General features: G+C 37.0%; 1 protein-coding gene and 1 non-coding gene across 3 annotated transcripts in view; one reads left to right on the forward strand and one right to left on the reverse strand.

The window, feature by feature from the left end:
• The window catches only part of LOC108743468, a 182,302-nt gene that overhangs the window by 119,949 nt on the left and 44,654 nt on the right, over window positions 1-17,699 (reverse strand). The window lies entirely within an intron of this gene.
• On the forward strand, window positions 278-350 carry Trnah-gug. The gene has a single exon. It is a non-coding gene; the product is annotated as a tRNA-His (tRNA).

Below are 17,699 nucleotides of genomic sequence, written 5' to 3' on the forward strand. Positions count from 1 at the left end.
TATCTGTGTAACAGAAGCATCAGTCTTAAAAAACGAAGGAAACATAATACACACTATATATAAAGAATAAATGGAGTAGAGAAGTATACTACTGCTAAATAAATTGGGTTGTATAGAGGTGAATTTTGCAAAAAAAAAAAAACAGGTAGAAATTGATGGGAACTGGTAATAGCAGGATGTCCTGCATTCGCATAAATCTATTTAGTATTTATATGGTTACTTTAGTTCAACAGATTTGTGACCTAATAAGTACAGTTTGTCGTTGTTGCTGTTGTCACCTCTCATAGCTTAGTGGTCAGAGCATTGGTTCGTGAAGCCAAAGGTCCCGGGTTCGATTCCCGGTGAGGGTGTGACAACACCAACAAAAATTTTCCCTCATTAATTTGAGGGAGATTCTAGTGGGATTAAATTAAAAAATGAATTATGAATGAAATTAGTAAAGGCAATAGTGACATGAGGTGACTTATGTCGAGACCTAAAGATAATCGCACATTCATCTAAACTAAATAAGTGTGCCTTCATTCAAACAAAACAAGGATTCAAGAAATTACTGTTCGTTTCAAGAAGTTGGAGATATGCCCCTTCCCTTTATTAGGATGCGCCATAGCATAATTCCAAATTCAATCATATTTGTCTGCAGAGCACATTTGTCCACCGATCATCGAGCGAGAGCTAGACAAATGTGTACAGTACCATTTGCAAAATAATTTAAACTGCCTCGTTAAAATTTAAGAATATGCTTTATTTAAAAGCATATTTAGCCAAAAATAATAACAAGTGAATTAACTTAACGTTCTACACACCTATAAAACTTTTGCTTTGTTTTCTATTGTTAATTTATATACATTTTTGTTTTAAGAAATTGCTAAACATTTTCGTCTAGTACTGTACAGTTCTAGCCGATCTCCTAAGACCGCCCATCGAGAGCTCTGCTCGTTCAAGCTTGTTCCAACTATTTCTGTCTTGCTCACGCCTAGTGTGTATTCTTTCTATCTTCGCGCAGATTTCTTCAAGGTCACAATTCTAACAAATTGAAATGGACTGTACTATAATATTAAGTAAATAAGCTTAATAATGTTTAGGGGTAGTTATTACAAGCGCGCAAAACAGACTCTTAAACTCGGTGTTTTCTTTGGCCACATCCGGTGAAGGATTTGAATGGTCACAGGAAACAATAAAACGTAAAATTGGAACAAAAAGCATTAATCAGAAAAGCAATAAGGAAATTAGAGAGCTAAGTGGGTAAGATGGAAAAATCGGTATAATTAAAGTGGTAAAACTCCACCATTGTTTTCGGTATTGCTCTCAGGATCTTTAAAGAAACGTTCAAATTATCGAACAACCGCCTCTATATTCAATGGCACGACAATAATCGTTAATGGCATTTAAGAATAGTGTTTTTCGGACGTTAAATATCGTTATTAAAGGCGCTTCAAAATAAGCCGTAAAGTGACTGGCTTATATTGTGGATCAAACAAGACCTGCGTGCGTGTGGTCTTCTATGAGTTGCACTTTCAATTGTTTGTTATTTATGTATGTACGGCATATGAACGTGGGTTAATTTTACTGCCAAACGTCTCCTAGACCATTACCTAGAGCTTTCTGTTTCATTGTTTACAATATCAGCAATAATTCAACAATTATACTAGCGTTATTTTTCATAAAGTCTGCACAATCACTGTGACGGTTGTAAAATGGCGAACAATGTAAGATAACGGAAAAGTCCCAATTATTTAACAGTTAAGTGGCTGTTTTTCACTTATAACTATTAAAATGTGTACCCTAAGGTTAAAGAACCCATCAAAATTGCATTAAAAGTGAATTAACAGTTACCTCATAAGAAAAAAGGGAACTGTTAAAATCACTTAACAATACCGTATTGGCCCTCTTATTAGGCATATATTTTAAACCAGTGATAAGGATTTCAATTGCTTTCTTAGAAAGATCAGCATAGATATTTTCAAGAATGTATCCAAAAACATGTGATTCTTTCATCTCTAAAACTACCAAATTATGAAAAAAAATCGGTTGTCTGTAAAGTCGGTTTACTGACGATAGTTGAACGTGACAACGTCATATGAAAATACTGATGGAATGGTTTCATTTTTCAAAAGAAAATTTTAATTTTATTTGTTTGATAGATATTTTGTTTGGATATAGAGAAGGAGGTAAATGGAAATGTATTACTGTATAGCAGCTGTCCACGCAGACGCATCGCTGACTCAAATAGGAGAGACACAGATGTCGAACGCTGCCGAACGCGGAGGCCGATTGTGCCTCTTTGTCGCTCGTTCCGCGCTCTCGCTTGCACTTTAAGCCTTAAATGGAACGCGTAAGAGCGAGGTAACGACGCATGAGTCATGTTTTTTCGTGCGTGCAGCCGGCTCCATCGAATTATAAGACGTTGTCACGTCAAAAAATTTTTTGGAAGTTTCTTTACAATATTAGAAATATATCTAAATGAGACTTCTATGTTTTATAGTTTCTTGAAAATCACGATTATAAATTACCATTAAATTGTTGGAGAAGTGTATACTTAACAGTTTTCCAAACAGGAGGAGCCCCTTACAAAGTTTTGTAAATGCCTGGACAATTCTTAGGATACTCAATCAGCATTCAATATACAGCGCAAGGACTTTTTAAATAAAGTATTACAGCACGTGTAATCATAATGGAAAGCACAAAAGAGAGAGAGAGAGAGAGAGAGTAGAAGAGGGATAACAAATCACCAAAACTTTGATCCAAATCCGAAAGAAGAAAAAGATACGACTCTCCGTTCTTCTACCTTTTTACGAAATCAAAAAAACATAAATTAGCGTTCGCTTTCGATTCAATCGTTTTCTAGAGGCGCGTTTTTTTTAGGACAAGGTTAACGACGATTTGTAAACAAGAAAGACAACTTTTCAGTAACACACAGGTACACATGACAAAGCAATTACAAATCATATCATTCTAGTGACTATTGAACACCTGAAATTCTCATTTTACAAAGCATTTATATTTTTATTGTGGATGTATTAAGTTTAATGTTTTTGAAAGCAATATTGACATTCAAATCGAACGACGATACGTATTTTCTCTATGTAGTGACTCCTAATCCAATAAGGCTCATTCTACTTACAGATGGTAATCGATAAGATTCTTGTTCGATGAATAAAGGTAAAGATTATTGGAAACACACGCGTACACGATTGCACTGCGTTGAATATTGTACAAGGTGTTAATAACGAGGATGTTGACTTCTACCGGAGCGACTTAGAGCCTTGAGAATTCTTCTTGGGCGCACACTTACACAACTGCTTTTTGTACGTAATTATTCTTGAACAGGTATTATGACAGATTCTTAAACTGCCCGAGAGACGAAAGACTACGACTGCCGCGGCGGCACCGACGATGATGGCGACAGAGCGACACGCAGGAATTTCGAAATTAATATTGATGATGATGACGGAGATAATAACAGCAAACGGCAATACGTTTGGCTGGCTGGTAAACAGTTGTGGTAGTACTTGTTCGTTTTGTGCAATATCAGTATATTTATTGCCCTGTGTATTATTCAGTAACTTGATGATCATTGAAGACGAGAGAGAAGAATAGCAGGATAATGACGGTCTTGTGCGAGAAGAACTACTAGTTTTCTTAGGAATCTGTTGTACTTAATGGTCATAAACCAACGGAAACAACCTTTTGATTGTTTAATTCTTACTAACTACTAAAGCAGATGGGCGGCCAGTCTCTCTTCAGTGTCTAATTAGAAATTTTGGGGATGTGGTTGGGGTGAGATTGATAAGACGGAGGAAGTGAAGACAGACAGAAGAGAAACTAAAAGTTATCTGCAGAATATTATTATCGTTCCAATATTTGCCCAAGTGATTCAAGGACTACTGAAAAACTAGAACCAGAATAGACGGATCCGGAATCGAACCTACGTCCTACCGACTGCTAAGCAAAAGTAAATCTGTCAGTCATGACGCTGAAATATCCTTACAGAACTCCAAAAAGTGTTTTCCGGTGGAACAGAAGGGTGCTGATGTGGAGGTGAAGAATGAATGCATAAAAAAACAATGTTGGGAGATTGACTCCATTCTGATGGTCAAAAAGTAGAAACAGGGAGGGGTGGAAGCTCAGGGTGTAAATTCATATTTCCCTGTTATTCAGTTTAATTTCAGGCTGAGGTACATAAAATTTCTCCAACTAGGCGAATGATGTCATCTTTGTTAATAACGACTATTTCAATGCTCGTCATGGATGTGCTTCAACGTTTTATTATTATGTAATAGTAACACTCTCATGATAGAGCACATAAATGCTTTATTTTCAAACAATTAAATTTCTAAAACTGCCAGGCAATTTAATTTATTCGGTGTGCTGTCTGCCATGATTGGGCGCAGCTATAAATGACGAAGCGGTGCAGCACTTTCGGACCAATATCGTTTATAATAACGCGTTTATATTGCCGGTTTTTATGGGAGTTACCATAAATGGTGCTGAATTATTTGGGCCGGCATAACAGATCCGCGTTTTACCGGAACGGCGCGTTATTTTCGGGTCGTACGTCGTTACACCATTGTATTTTCGCGAGCCATCAACGAGATTCGCAGGCCATTATTATTCAAATCATTCGCCACATTTGACCGGCTGACCAATTAAAATAAATAAAACGGATCACAGTGCTTATAAATAATGAGATATCTCCGTGCGAATTTTCATTAGAAACGAATAGCGGCAGGGGGCTTCTCTGTTCATGTCACTCTCCCCTGGCAGCACAGTTGACCTGGTTAAATATGAGTAGCGCCCTCTATTCTTATATCACTATTTTCGCCAATTACTCCCTATACTGCACCACCATCCGACATATCATTTACTTCACAATCTGATTTAGAAACATATGGATTTCGTTTCGACGATGCTGTCAGCTAAATAATTCCGTTCTCTTGAGCAGAATCCCCCAGGATTTTGTCATCCCCATGACTTACACGGGGGTGTGTCGTATAAAAGATGATGACACCGATAATATAATCAATACGACATGCGTGCCTTATCCTGAAATATGACAGACGCCTGGTTGCGGTGAAACGGCTTTCGTTATAATTAAATAAAATGTTACCCTACCTTCTTATTAGATTACCTTTGAGTAAACATTACAGCCGATGTGTAAAGGGAAAACTCTGAGAGACAATAAATGGATACAGAAATGTAGGTAAGTATTCTACGAGAACTTCCTTTAGATTTGTGATAAACGAATTCAAGACATTTCACGTAATTCAAGTACAATTTTCAAATAATCAAGGTTATAAAATCTTGTTTTTTTTAAACAGTTGCATATCTTAAAAACTAGTAGAGATAAGTATGAGGAATTATTAACCACCTAAAATTAAATAAAGAATCCAAAACTGTAAAAATATATAGGGTTAATATATATATTAGCAGAGTTTTGGACGAAACAGCCTTAGGTGGGACACCCTGTATATGGTACGTAACAATCAAAACATAGCAAGATCGCCTTACAGATTTTTATCGGAACAAATACATTTTTATTTGTACGGATTGCATCGTTCAAAATCATTCAATTGCCCACTTTCACATGCCAAATATCGCACACCAGCAGGGGTACCCTTAAGCTTACCTACCGCTTAGGCTCCGTGAGAAGATTGACCGCACCGCAGGAGGCACAGTTTAATTATTGTTGTTGTTGTAACCTTATCAAAATCTCGGCTGTAAGTACTTAAAGGAACAACACATATAGAGAACCAAAAGGGATTTCAATAGATACGAACATGCCCAATAAATACAGTAACCAATGAATGCTTTTGTTTGTTTGCTGAAGATCATCAGATTACGACAGGAAAAAGCAACACGAAGGAAGTGAGTGTTGTAGTGATCATGTCCTTTGGTTTAGCTGTCCAGTTGGACACTGTTCGGTGCCCAATTGAGCTATTTGTTATTATTATACTGTGTGTTTATATACCTACCTGCCCGCAGTTGGGGGTGGTTGATCTTCTTGATCTTCGTTCGGTACTCAACTGGAGGGTACTTTCAATAATTACCTGCATTTGAGTTAAGCCCGTGTCGTTTTAAAAATTGAAAAAGTTCTGTGAAGGAATTTCAAACTTTTAAAATAGAAACAAAAGTATTAGGTCAATAAGATTGTATGCAAGATGTTTTTTTATAATAGTTCGTGCTAGAGGAAGGCAAAGTCTTCTTCTATCATAAAAATTGCATATTGATTCGAGTATGAAATTCTTAATGCTCATCTAATCAGTTCCAACGTACAATTAGATAATACTCATTTAACCGGCATGTTGACATGACTGTTTTTAATGACAGAGATCAATGATGCACTGGATAGTGATTTTGCCAGGAATATGATAACCAGGTACCCCCGGTACACTACGGTTAATGGTTCATGTCATCAAAAAAAAAATTTTGGGTGTTTAATTCCCACCAGCCACTAATGCTGGTGGGCGGGCAGTCCCTCTGGACTACACCGGAAGATGAGGCGAAAGGCCCTCTTCAGCCTCCTTTCAGGAATCATGGAAATTGGTGGGTGGTGGTTCGGGTGAGAAAGATGAGACGGACAAAATAAAGACAGAAGAGAATGAAAGGTTATCTATGGAATGTTACTGCTCCAGTATTTGTTTAAGTGGTCCAAGAAAACCACAGAAAAACTTAGACCAAGGCAAATGGACAAGGAATCGAACCTGCGTCCTCCCGAATGCTAAGCAATGATCTAAACCTCTAGACCATGTCACTCAGTTCATGACTTCATTATGGTGGGTTTTCTACTGCATACCACACTTACCAACGTCCTAAATCACATTAAGTTCCTTTCAAAAAGCCGTTTAAAAACTAAACCAATGCAATTTTAATTCTGGTTGGCAGATTTTCAACAAGAGGGTTGAAACGAAAGCCTAAGCCTACATTTTTATAAATACTAAAAGATGCAAGGTGATAAAATCGTACTAATAATAAATTATCCTTAATCAAAACCTGATTTACCAACAAACGACAGAAATTGTAACCGGGTGGATCCTAAAGTAAGTGGCGGATCCACCGGGTACCGGATCCAAACCGGGTACCGAATCCAAACCGGGTACCCGACCCATCTCTTTCGAGACTAATAAGTGTACTAATGCTGTTTTGATTCGTGCCTAAAGGTCGTCGTATGTTGGAGTTGCTTCCTAACGTTTCACTGGCCCAAGTAGCGAGCTTCTTCAGAGATCCTTCCATCTCCGATGCTGGAGGTGGACTCAATGAAGATGGAAGGACCTCTGAAGAAGCTCGCCGCTCATGCTAGCGAAACCTTAGGAAGCAATTCCAACACACGACGACCGAATCAAAACAACACCAGTTCAGGGATCACAAAACTAAATATAATAAGCTTATTTAGTAATTATATTTTTGAAACGAGAAGCAGCTGCATTAAATCATATGGCCGAGTGAGTTTACAACTCGACTAATCGAGTTAAAGATAAGGTAATTCGATAGACTAAAATGAGCACATGTGCTCATCTTACCACGCTTCTGTTGCGCCGCATTTCTAATTGCCTCGTTTTCATTAGACATTCTCACAATATACATATAACATTTTTCGAATCATGAAGATGCCTGCCGACCGGGATCGTATCTTAGCGCGCTTCCAATATTTATTACCGCCAGTATTCCCGCGTGTTATTACCTTAGTAAGAATGTTCACCGTGGTCGAAGCAAACGGCCTGGCTTGGAACACATTAATTGCCTCTCTAAAACATTCTAACATAATACGGCTCTCTCTCCTTATGACATTCCAACAAACGATACGGAGCAATACATCTGCGAAACATGAGAAACTGAACGGGTACTAGCTCGTATATTTCATGTTTATATTATTAGCCAATCGCAGTTCTGTGGGAAACGTCTGTCTGCCATGCATGCACCAAGTAGGTAACGTACAACGCTCATATACACACATACCCACAGATAGAAAACCAACTAGCAAGTACAATGACTGAACATGCACATATTCGTCCGAGAATCTGAACACGTTGCCACCTCGAAAACTATTCCCTTTTAATGAAACGAAGAACATCACCTAACCAGGCCAAGACCAACAAAATAATAATTAATGTTTGAATACTAATATTAATGTTTTTTCAACCGGAGTCATTTTCAGAATTACAATCCAGATGTTCAAATCCCTTTTTCCAATAGATGACGGTCACATCCAATGAAATGGGCGCAACACAGTAATAGAAAAGATAATGACAAAACTTCAGTACATAAAGGAATATTTTGGAAATATGTACATTGGTACACCAGCCAAAGTGATGGGAGGATAGTAGAAAGTGGTTACACAAAGAAGTGAAGAGACATAAAAGAGGAGCAGTGTGGTTTAGAGATTTTAGCAGGAGGACACCAGCTAGATTCCGGATCCGTCTGTCCTGGTCCAAGTTCTTCTGTGATTTCCTTGAATCACACGAGCATATGCTGGGACAATAACAACAATCTAGATAATGTTTTACTTCTCTTTTGTCTCTGTTTTGTCCGCCGCATCTATCTCACCCTAACCACCAACTACTCCATTCCCAGAAGACTGAAAGGACCTTTCGTCTCTTGATCGGGCGTGGCCCAAAATAGGAAAAACTGAAGGTACGTGACCAACCAGCCTTCGTGATGATAACATGATAATGATTTTGTCTGTACAACCCGTACCATAGAACCCAAATTGAAACAATGATTTTAATCCGTCGAACAACAGCTAGTGGAGATACACTACAACCTAATTTTATTTAGGCAGTTCTACTTTTTGACCATCATCTGTTGGGCTATAAAAGATCAAGTTGATGCAATGCCTGGAAACTGCTTCATTCCGAGATACGACAAGAGAAGTATACAAAAGGATATAAACTGACTGAGTCTAGAGACTTGAAATTTTGAAAAAATGCAATTTATTCAACGTAGCAAGTACTAAGAGAGGATTTTAAGAATTCAGCCACTAAAGGGCAGAAAAGGGGGTTCAAAGATTGAAGTATCGATCAAGGTACAGCCCAAATCGCTGACACAGGAAGGTTGAAATTTTAGGCGAACAACAATTAGTTGAGAACTGACTAAAGTAGTCCGTTTCTTAATAAATGTTTAAATATGGGAGGAGATGATGTGGTAATTTGGCCTAGCAATTGATGTACTTACAAAACGGCAACGTTGCACAATCTCACTACACTACGATGTGCAAGCAACGGTCGACACAAAGTCATGGCTAAAAGAGTCAATGCATACATACACAAACACTTACATGCATACACTACGTCTATGTAAGCGAGTGCTCCTCGTCACGCAGCGGACCTCCCGCGTGGTGAGCACGATTCTCTTTCCCTCTCGTGCACAACTTAAAAGGCGAACGGTCCGGAATCCATATGGAAACAGAAAAGAAGAAGAAGAGAAACCAGCGGCACTTAGTACCAGAACACTCTTCGGCTTCGTGTCCACGGAATATGCCAGTTGGTCGTTCGTTTTATTATAATCGTTACGCGATTTATTGTCCGCGTTATTATTATAACTCACGATCGTCTGTACCGCGCATCATCCCCTCGATCGTTTATTTCGTGTTACGCCACTGGTGCCTTATTGCATCACCATAAGGTCGTCAGTGCTAAGACTGGTTGGACACGCACCTCCACTCTTTTCTATCCTGAGCTAATCTTCGCATTTCCCTCAAACTAGAACAACCCATATCCTTAACTATTTGCAAACAATAATCTAATCTAGGTCTACCTCTACCCCTCCTAACTCCCGTTTCTGCCTCTAATATGTCTCTGACTAGACCTTCATGTCTGAGAAGCTGTCCTACCAACCTATCTCGCCTATTTTTTATTGACTTCCATAGAGTCTTCTGTTCTCTTATTCTTTCTAATACATCTTCATTTTTAACCTTCTCGATCCACGGTATTCTCATCATTCGCCTGTAACACCACATTTCGAACACTTCTAACCTTTTCTTTTCTGCAGCGCCCACCGTCCATGTTTAGCACCCGTACAGCGCTGCGCTCAAAACATACACCTTTAACAACCTTTTTCGAATTTTTAAATTAACCGTCCGCAAGCATAGATGTCTTCTTTTTATTGAAGGCGACTCGACTCTGCCTTATCCTCTGCTTTATATCCCTACTACTCCTTCCGTTCCGACTTCCTAAATACTTAAAATCAACCTCTTCTAGCAGATATACCAACAAGCGACAGGACAACGATCCATCCCAATACAGTCTCAATTACCAATTTTAATTAGCTAGGTTTTCTGATATGCTTATTAAATTATTATTGCTGGTATTTATTTTTTATTTTTTTTTCTGGTAGAATTACCCGACACTGCTAGGCGCCCAGCGTCATTATCCAGTACTTGGTCGGATCCCAAAAAGTCTGCCGGATCCAAACCGGGTACCCGACCCATCTCTAGTTTGCAGTACGGATTAAAATTTAACAGACATGTTTATTTATGTGTTGTCACATCTGTAACACAATCGATTCCAAACAAAAGTGGTAATAAGGACGAGCTTTAATTGCGTTACCATTTTTAAATGTGAATTATCTACTAAACATATTACTTTTTCGAGACAAATTATTCTTCTAAAACAAATTACCTATTTCCAGGGAAAATATCACAGCAATACACTTGATAATGTCGTAGAACTCACCTGAAAAAAGAAATAGAAACAATTAGAACTACTGCTCAAATGAAAATGTATTAGTTATTGTTTTTACTTAATAGGAAACATAAAAAATATCTATATGTAGTTCTTGTTTAATACCACCCGTCTAATAGAAAGGAATGAATTTTAGAAACAGTTCAGGGTTGATTTATAAAATTTTGGGATTTGAAATTAAGGAGTTCGCAATATACCCCAACATTTTTTAACTTTATTTGTTTGTCGGTAAGCAATGTACACAGGCATAATACCTATAAACAGCAGGCATGTTTTTTTCAATTGCATAAATAAAATAACATGTCAACAAAGAATAATCATAATTCCATTACAAGTAAACAACAATGGATTTTCTTTCAAACATATGTCTCTTTAAGTTACTACAAACTGATACCTACATCCGTGAATGAGATCACGTACTAGCATAACAAAAATACAACTTGTTTTATTTACATCCGTTGTTATAATTACAAGTTCAATAATAACGATAAGACCAGACATACCCAAACAATTTCATGAAGTGCCATGTATTTTACAGTAATGGTAAAAATTAAATAGCGGATTATTAAGTATGCATTTTAATTATTTATGAATCCTTATACAGTCGACTCTCGTTAATTCGAAACTCGAGGGACTCTTAAAATATTACGAATTATCGAGTGTTTGAAATATCAAATGGTTCGAAATTTTTGAGAGAAAATAAATAAAACTTGGAATTATTAAGTGTTGATCAATTATTATTTATTAACTGCTATTCTTTAACAATGATAAAAGTTTAGAGGTACATTCGAGTACATATTCATAATGTGAATTAATTAATCTTTCGAAAGAACTCTGTTATACTGGTTTGTTTCAAAGCACATTGCTGCTGCTCAGTCTACAAAATAATTTTTTTTAAGAGAAAAAGTGCCTGAAATGCCTTTTCATCACTTTCGTTTTGTAGGCAGAAGCTTTGTAAGGCATCGAATGAGGCTCTTGCTTTCTTAACTGACACCTCTACCAAAATGTACTTACAACCTTTCTGTTTCTTTCTCTCTGCAAGTTTGAATTGTCGAGTGTTTGACGACGATGAGTTCGAATTAGCGCGTCGTTTTGTTACGTAGCAATGATTTTTTCGTTCGAATTACGAAGTACATAGAAATGTATTGTTTTAGTTCGAAATATAAAGAGATTTTGTAGGGAATTCGTGATAACTTTGAATTATAGAAAGGTTCGAATTATCGCAGGTTTGAATTAACGAGAGTCGACTGTACTATATTTATTGTAATTACTTCCCGTAGTACTTTTAGAGACAACATCAAAGTAAGAAAACTGAGTACTCCGCCACTGTGTTTTAATATCGTATTATATTATTTTGTCTGGTATTATGGAAATGTCATAATCACCAGAATCGACTGTTACGACCAGTCCAACGCTACACAAATACGGATGCAAAATTACAATTTCTATTTATTCCATTATTTATGCTAATCCGATTGGCATAACAACTATCGTGTGAGTTTTATAATGTATATACGTTAACGTTTCAAATTAAGTTGACATCAGTCTGTTAGATTTAATATGAGTACCTATGTAAAGACTTCGGTAATATAGATACACTCATCAGAATGTGCTAATACTGTATGTTTGGAAAATTTCCTATCCTGTCAAAAAAACTTTGACGCATACCAAGATAAATTGTCCATTCAATTGTTTCCTGTTTGTGGTATGACTATATTTTATGTTCGCCACAACTTCGTCTTCAATTTATTTGATGCCTTTCGCTAATGTGTTCAGAGCAAAACTACTCCTTTATTTCATTAGGAATAAACCTTCTTCTCCTACGTAAACGTAAGCTGTTTTATAGTCATCATTTAACAGAAATCAGAAGGTGAAAAATATAGTTCAATGATTCCGGAAATGTATCTAATAAATATAAAAGAAAACGTTGTTGAAAACCTTGGATTATACTCAATAATATTACAGTGGATATTTGCGAAGTTTATAAAACATAAAGATATTTCAAAGGAAAAAAAATAGTTACAGAGCATCCATTATCATAAGGATATCAGTCCTAAGACGCGCACCTCCACACTTTTCTATCCTCAGCTAATCTTTATATTTCCCTGAAACTAGGACATCCCACATCTTTAACTATTTGTGAACAGTAATCTAATCTAGGTCTACCTCTACTCCTGTCGCGTCCTGTTTCTGCTTCTAACATGTTTCTAACTAGTCCTTCATGCCTGAGAGTTAGACCTATCTGTTCTCCTATTCTTTCTAATACGTCTTCATTTCTAACGCTCTCTATCCACGGTATCCTCATCATTCGCCATACAGAACATTGCTCAAAAGAAATTAATGTTGCATTTAATGTTAATAATGCCTTTCATGCCGACAGGAAACACCTTTTTTCACCACGTAACTTAATGTTTTTAGTACACAATTCAATTGATTATTACTTCCGTCAGGACTTTTGCAACTCATAAGTGTGAATTTACGGATACTTACTAACGAGTACGTTCGCATTAAACAAGACTGCATTCAGAATACGTATTTAACGTAATTAGTTAATTTCCATTATACCTAATGATAAGAAAAAAAAAACAATTTAACCCCAATCAAACACGTAGAAGACGTAACACATCTCATTAGGTCAATGTGAAGCAAAATAAATAATTTCAATGCCCAGCAATACCTTATAATAATTGTTTGTGATAATTATGAAACTTCAGAATATACGTAATTATTATCAAAAAACTTTTCATTAATTGTTTGCAGAAAGCAATGGATAAATTTTAAATAAACAGAATTCCTAAATATTAATGTCAAAAGTCGTAAAAGTAATAGATTGAATTGTACTTCTACCAAAGTAACTTCTACCAGTGAGAAGAACTCTTCGTTTCCAATAGATCGTCGACTTCCGTTGTCGTAAAAGCAAAGGTGCCGCTTCGATTGCTTACAGCTCTCACTTTCAAACCTTTTCCAAGAGGAGAAAACGACCTAGCAAAGCCTACTTCATGGGAGTAATTTGTTACCTCTTACTCGCCGATTTATTCATTAAACAAAGTATAAACAAGCCTCTCTAACGACGTAATACATAACTCGGGAGCAGAAGCCATGAACAAACTACCTCGTTATAAATATATAAACAAATAAACAACATGTTTAAGGATGTTGACTCAGGAGTGGACGAACCGTCACTTACTGAACGAATGTATTGATATAGGTATGAACAAAGACGTAGATAGAGGTTGATGGGTCGTGGTCGAATGGAACCTGCAGATCCAAACGTTTCGACTACAACTTAAACGGTTATCTTCAATGGGCTGCTTGATTCCTACGTCGAAGGTTGCACTTTGAAATCTCAGTAGCAACTGACTACTGGCCACTGAAGATGACTGCCGAAGTTGCAGTCGAAACGTTTGAATCTACAAATTTCATTCGACCACGGCCCATCGGCCCGGATCTACCTCTGTTCATTCGATTCCAGTTGTGAAAGCCTAATACGCCATTACATTGTTGATATAGCCGAATCTTCCATTATAACCGATGTTATAAAGAGAAACTACTTTGCTACAGCCCAGTCATTATTAGAGGTGTTAATTTAAATGACCTCACTGTATATACTATCGCTACAAGTTTTATCAATTTTGTTTCCAGTGAACTTTAAACATTATTCCTATAATTATCTTTTTTTTTTATATTAAACCCATTAAGTTAAATGAGACATTGCCATAAGCGGACGACATACCACATACGTGGCAATTCCATTTTATTAAATACATTCGTTCTCAATTTGCTCACTCAATTTCCTTTGTGGATGTTTCTGCATACGTATACCTGTATACAATATACACAAGGTGTCCCGCCTTAGACCACCTTCTCTATAGCGGCATTACTATTAATTTCAGGTACAAATGTTTCGTATAAAAGTTATTCAATTTTTATTGTGCACTTCCCAAACTTATCCGTGAATCTACAGGGTGTCCAGTTTTCTCTAGCTTATAGCGGATAATTTTGGGAAGTGCACTATAAAAATTGAGATAACTTTTGTATGAATCATTTTTACCTAAAACTAATAATTAAGAGAAAGGGGTCTTGGGTGGGACACCCCGTATATATATTTCTTATCTATATGCGATTATCTGATTATCTCCCGAACACATGCTCGTTGTGCTGAGCATTGCCATACCTACCGTCGCCGTCGCCAGTGGGCGTACGTTTGTGTGTTGGAATGACATTCTTGTATCTAATCACACGACCGGCTGTAATAAATCTCGACCGCGTCCGAAAGCACCTGTTGTCTCTCGCAAAGAAAGGGCATTAGCACTGTCGAGAAGAAGCATTGGTCTCTTTGCAAAATTCATAAGAAGATTTATGTAAAACATGAGCAAGCATTGCATCGAATCATCACTGTTATAATTTTCAAGATACAATAATATCATGGTGACCCTTATAGGTTTAGCCTGTTAAATAATAAATAAAAACCCCTTTGGGATATTGGGAGTGCAGAAAAGAAGCATCACCATCATTGTTTTCATAGGGTCCTCAGTCCTAAGACTAGTTGGGCACTGTAATTGTCGTTACAGGCAAAGCAAAAAAGAGATACAGACACGTATGTTTAGTTTTCACCATTTTTCAATTTGAAACGATTTCCGCCTTTTTTTAACGGTAAATGTGCATCTAGGAGTCATATGTATTCAAAAGTTTACTAAACACAGTTACTACTCAGAATATCACTTTGTAACTTTACCATTTTAACTAGCAGCTCCGACTCCGGTCGCTATCTCTGCATGGAATTACTAGGGATTTATACTAAAGTATGCTTTAAATTCAAGTGACTTAGATTTAACGTCGCTATAGCAAAATGGACGCTACAACCAAGGTCATAATAAATAAAATCTACTGTATTTGGAAACAATAATCTAACGAAAGCATAAGAAATGTAAAATTTGGAAATGATAATGTCGGTTTCACGGTAGCTTTTAGTCAATAAAAAATGAAGAATGTCTCACAGTACTTAAGAGAGTAGTAATTTAAAGTAGCTGAAGCAGCTGATTGTCGATGCTAAGGAAATCGGATAAGTCCAGATGAAAAGGAAATAAGTAAAAAGATGACAGAACACCTTCTGATACATGAAGGGTTAGTTAGACACACACAAGATGTGAAAACTGGAGTAAATGGAGAAACAGAAGAAGATGCAGATTAGAAAACCTCGCAAATTAATTAAGGATGTGAGACACATATTTCAGTTTTGGCGAAATGCGAAGATTTTACCAGGATAACTGAAGGTTTGTGTCCAACTAACTATAATTAAATTAATTCCTGGTTTATTTTAACGGATCAACGCACCAAACCTACCTGAAGAGGTTCGGGAGGGTTGAAAACAAAAAATTCAACCAAAGACTGTGTTTTGTTTTAAGGTATTAGGAAGTGAAAAATTGAACATACATGGATGCCTTGAAGAATACACACTTCAAAATTCTCTAACAATTCTTCGATTGTGTATTATGTAGCCATCCCTGTATTATGCGATGGTTATCCGTTACCAGAGAATGGTACTGCTGGAATTACTGGAATTATTCTACGACAAAAATTAACACAAATTCCTAAAATTTAAAAGGTGCTCCAGCAGGAAAGTTTCCGAGCATTAAAATGTACTATTCACTCTGTTAGGAAAAATGATAAAAATTCTCGTCAATCAAAAATAATTTCTGTTTTATCATTTTTACGGAAAATGGCTTTCTGTCAAACTCTTTAGGATGTAGCGGGACCCTTTATTATGTAAAAGTAATACGACACCGATTTCCAATTTACATTCATGTTTAGTCATATTGGCGGTGCAGTTGTCGAGCAGACCAAAAATATCCACAAATAAACGAATAACGAAGCACAGAAAGGCCAATTAAACACATGTCCATGTCCATATAATTTAATTTGTTCTGAAAGCAGCGTTCAATTATTTACATACCGGCCATTGCTCGTCGCATTGTACTTAATTTGCCTTACAACAGACAGACTTCGGTGTTTATATTTAAATAAAAGTAACATCTGCTGTGGTGTGGTAGTTGCAGTTCACGCGAGGCCATGGGACCGTTCGCCAGGTAATAAAACAAATGCAACATTATTAATTAGTACTTGATGTAGGCATACGTGGTATCTAATACCAGTCCACGTTTTAGTAGCGGTAGTTGTAGTGGTGACTCATTGAATTTCGTGTTAATTATATGAGAATAGGGGGATTATTCATTCACGAAAGCCACTACACCGCCGCGCCGACAGGTAGAAGCAGTTATGGTGCTCCTGCGTTTGTTCACCCAAAAAAAAAGATCTTTATCTAGAGGCTTGGCGTAGGGACAGGCACATGAGACACGTGCGCGAACTCTCTAATTACCCCGACAACAGCGTTTTCGGGCCCATTACAACATACCACCCATAGCATTGACAACATAAACCCATCAATGATCCAGCAGGTAGATAAAACAAAAGAATTACCATATGTCACACAATACAGAATTGCAGACCCTAAAAGATTTGAAATACAATATCCCTTCTTAGATCATATGACTGGACCAAGTCATTATCCTTGCTTTCAGAAAGAAAAACGAAACTTGGAATTAGGTACAGTATGTGTTCTCGAGAGACTACTCTCACAGTGTTCCAGGGAATGTATGGAACAATATAAATATTCCAAAAGAAGCATAATTGCTATAGCCTTATGATAAATCAGCTGATATCATCAGTCGATAATTTTTAAATACACATGTAGGAACTACCAGAGTTGAAGATCGTTGAAGTGAACTTTGGCCTAACATTGGGCTGAATGGAGTTTATCCAAGATTAGACCAAGTTAGGCATACAATTAAATAGGCAGTTTTCTCAGTCCCAGACCTAGACCAAAGTTGACTATATACGAGGGTGGATTGATAAGTTTCCGGCCTAACCAAGAGATGACGCCACTAGGCCTACCTTGAGGTGACATTCTATAGTACCATCCTTGGATAGCTTGTAGCTATAGTTTCAGCCCGATCTCCTTGCTAG

This window comes from Agrilus planipennis, unplaced genomic scaffold, assembly GCF_000699045.2.
Source record: "Agrilus planipennis isolate EAB-ADULT unplaced genomic scaffold, Apla_2.0 scaffold19, whole genome shotgun sequence".
Classification (NCBI taxonomy): domain Eukaryota; kingdom Metazoa; phylum Arthropoda; class Insecta; order Coleoptera; family Buprestidae; genus Agrilus; species Agrilus planipennis.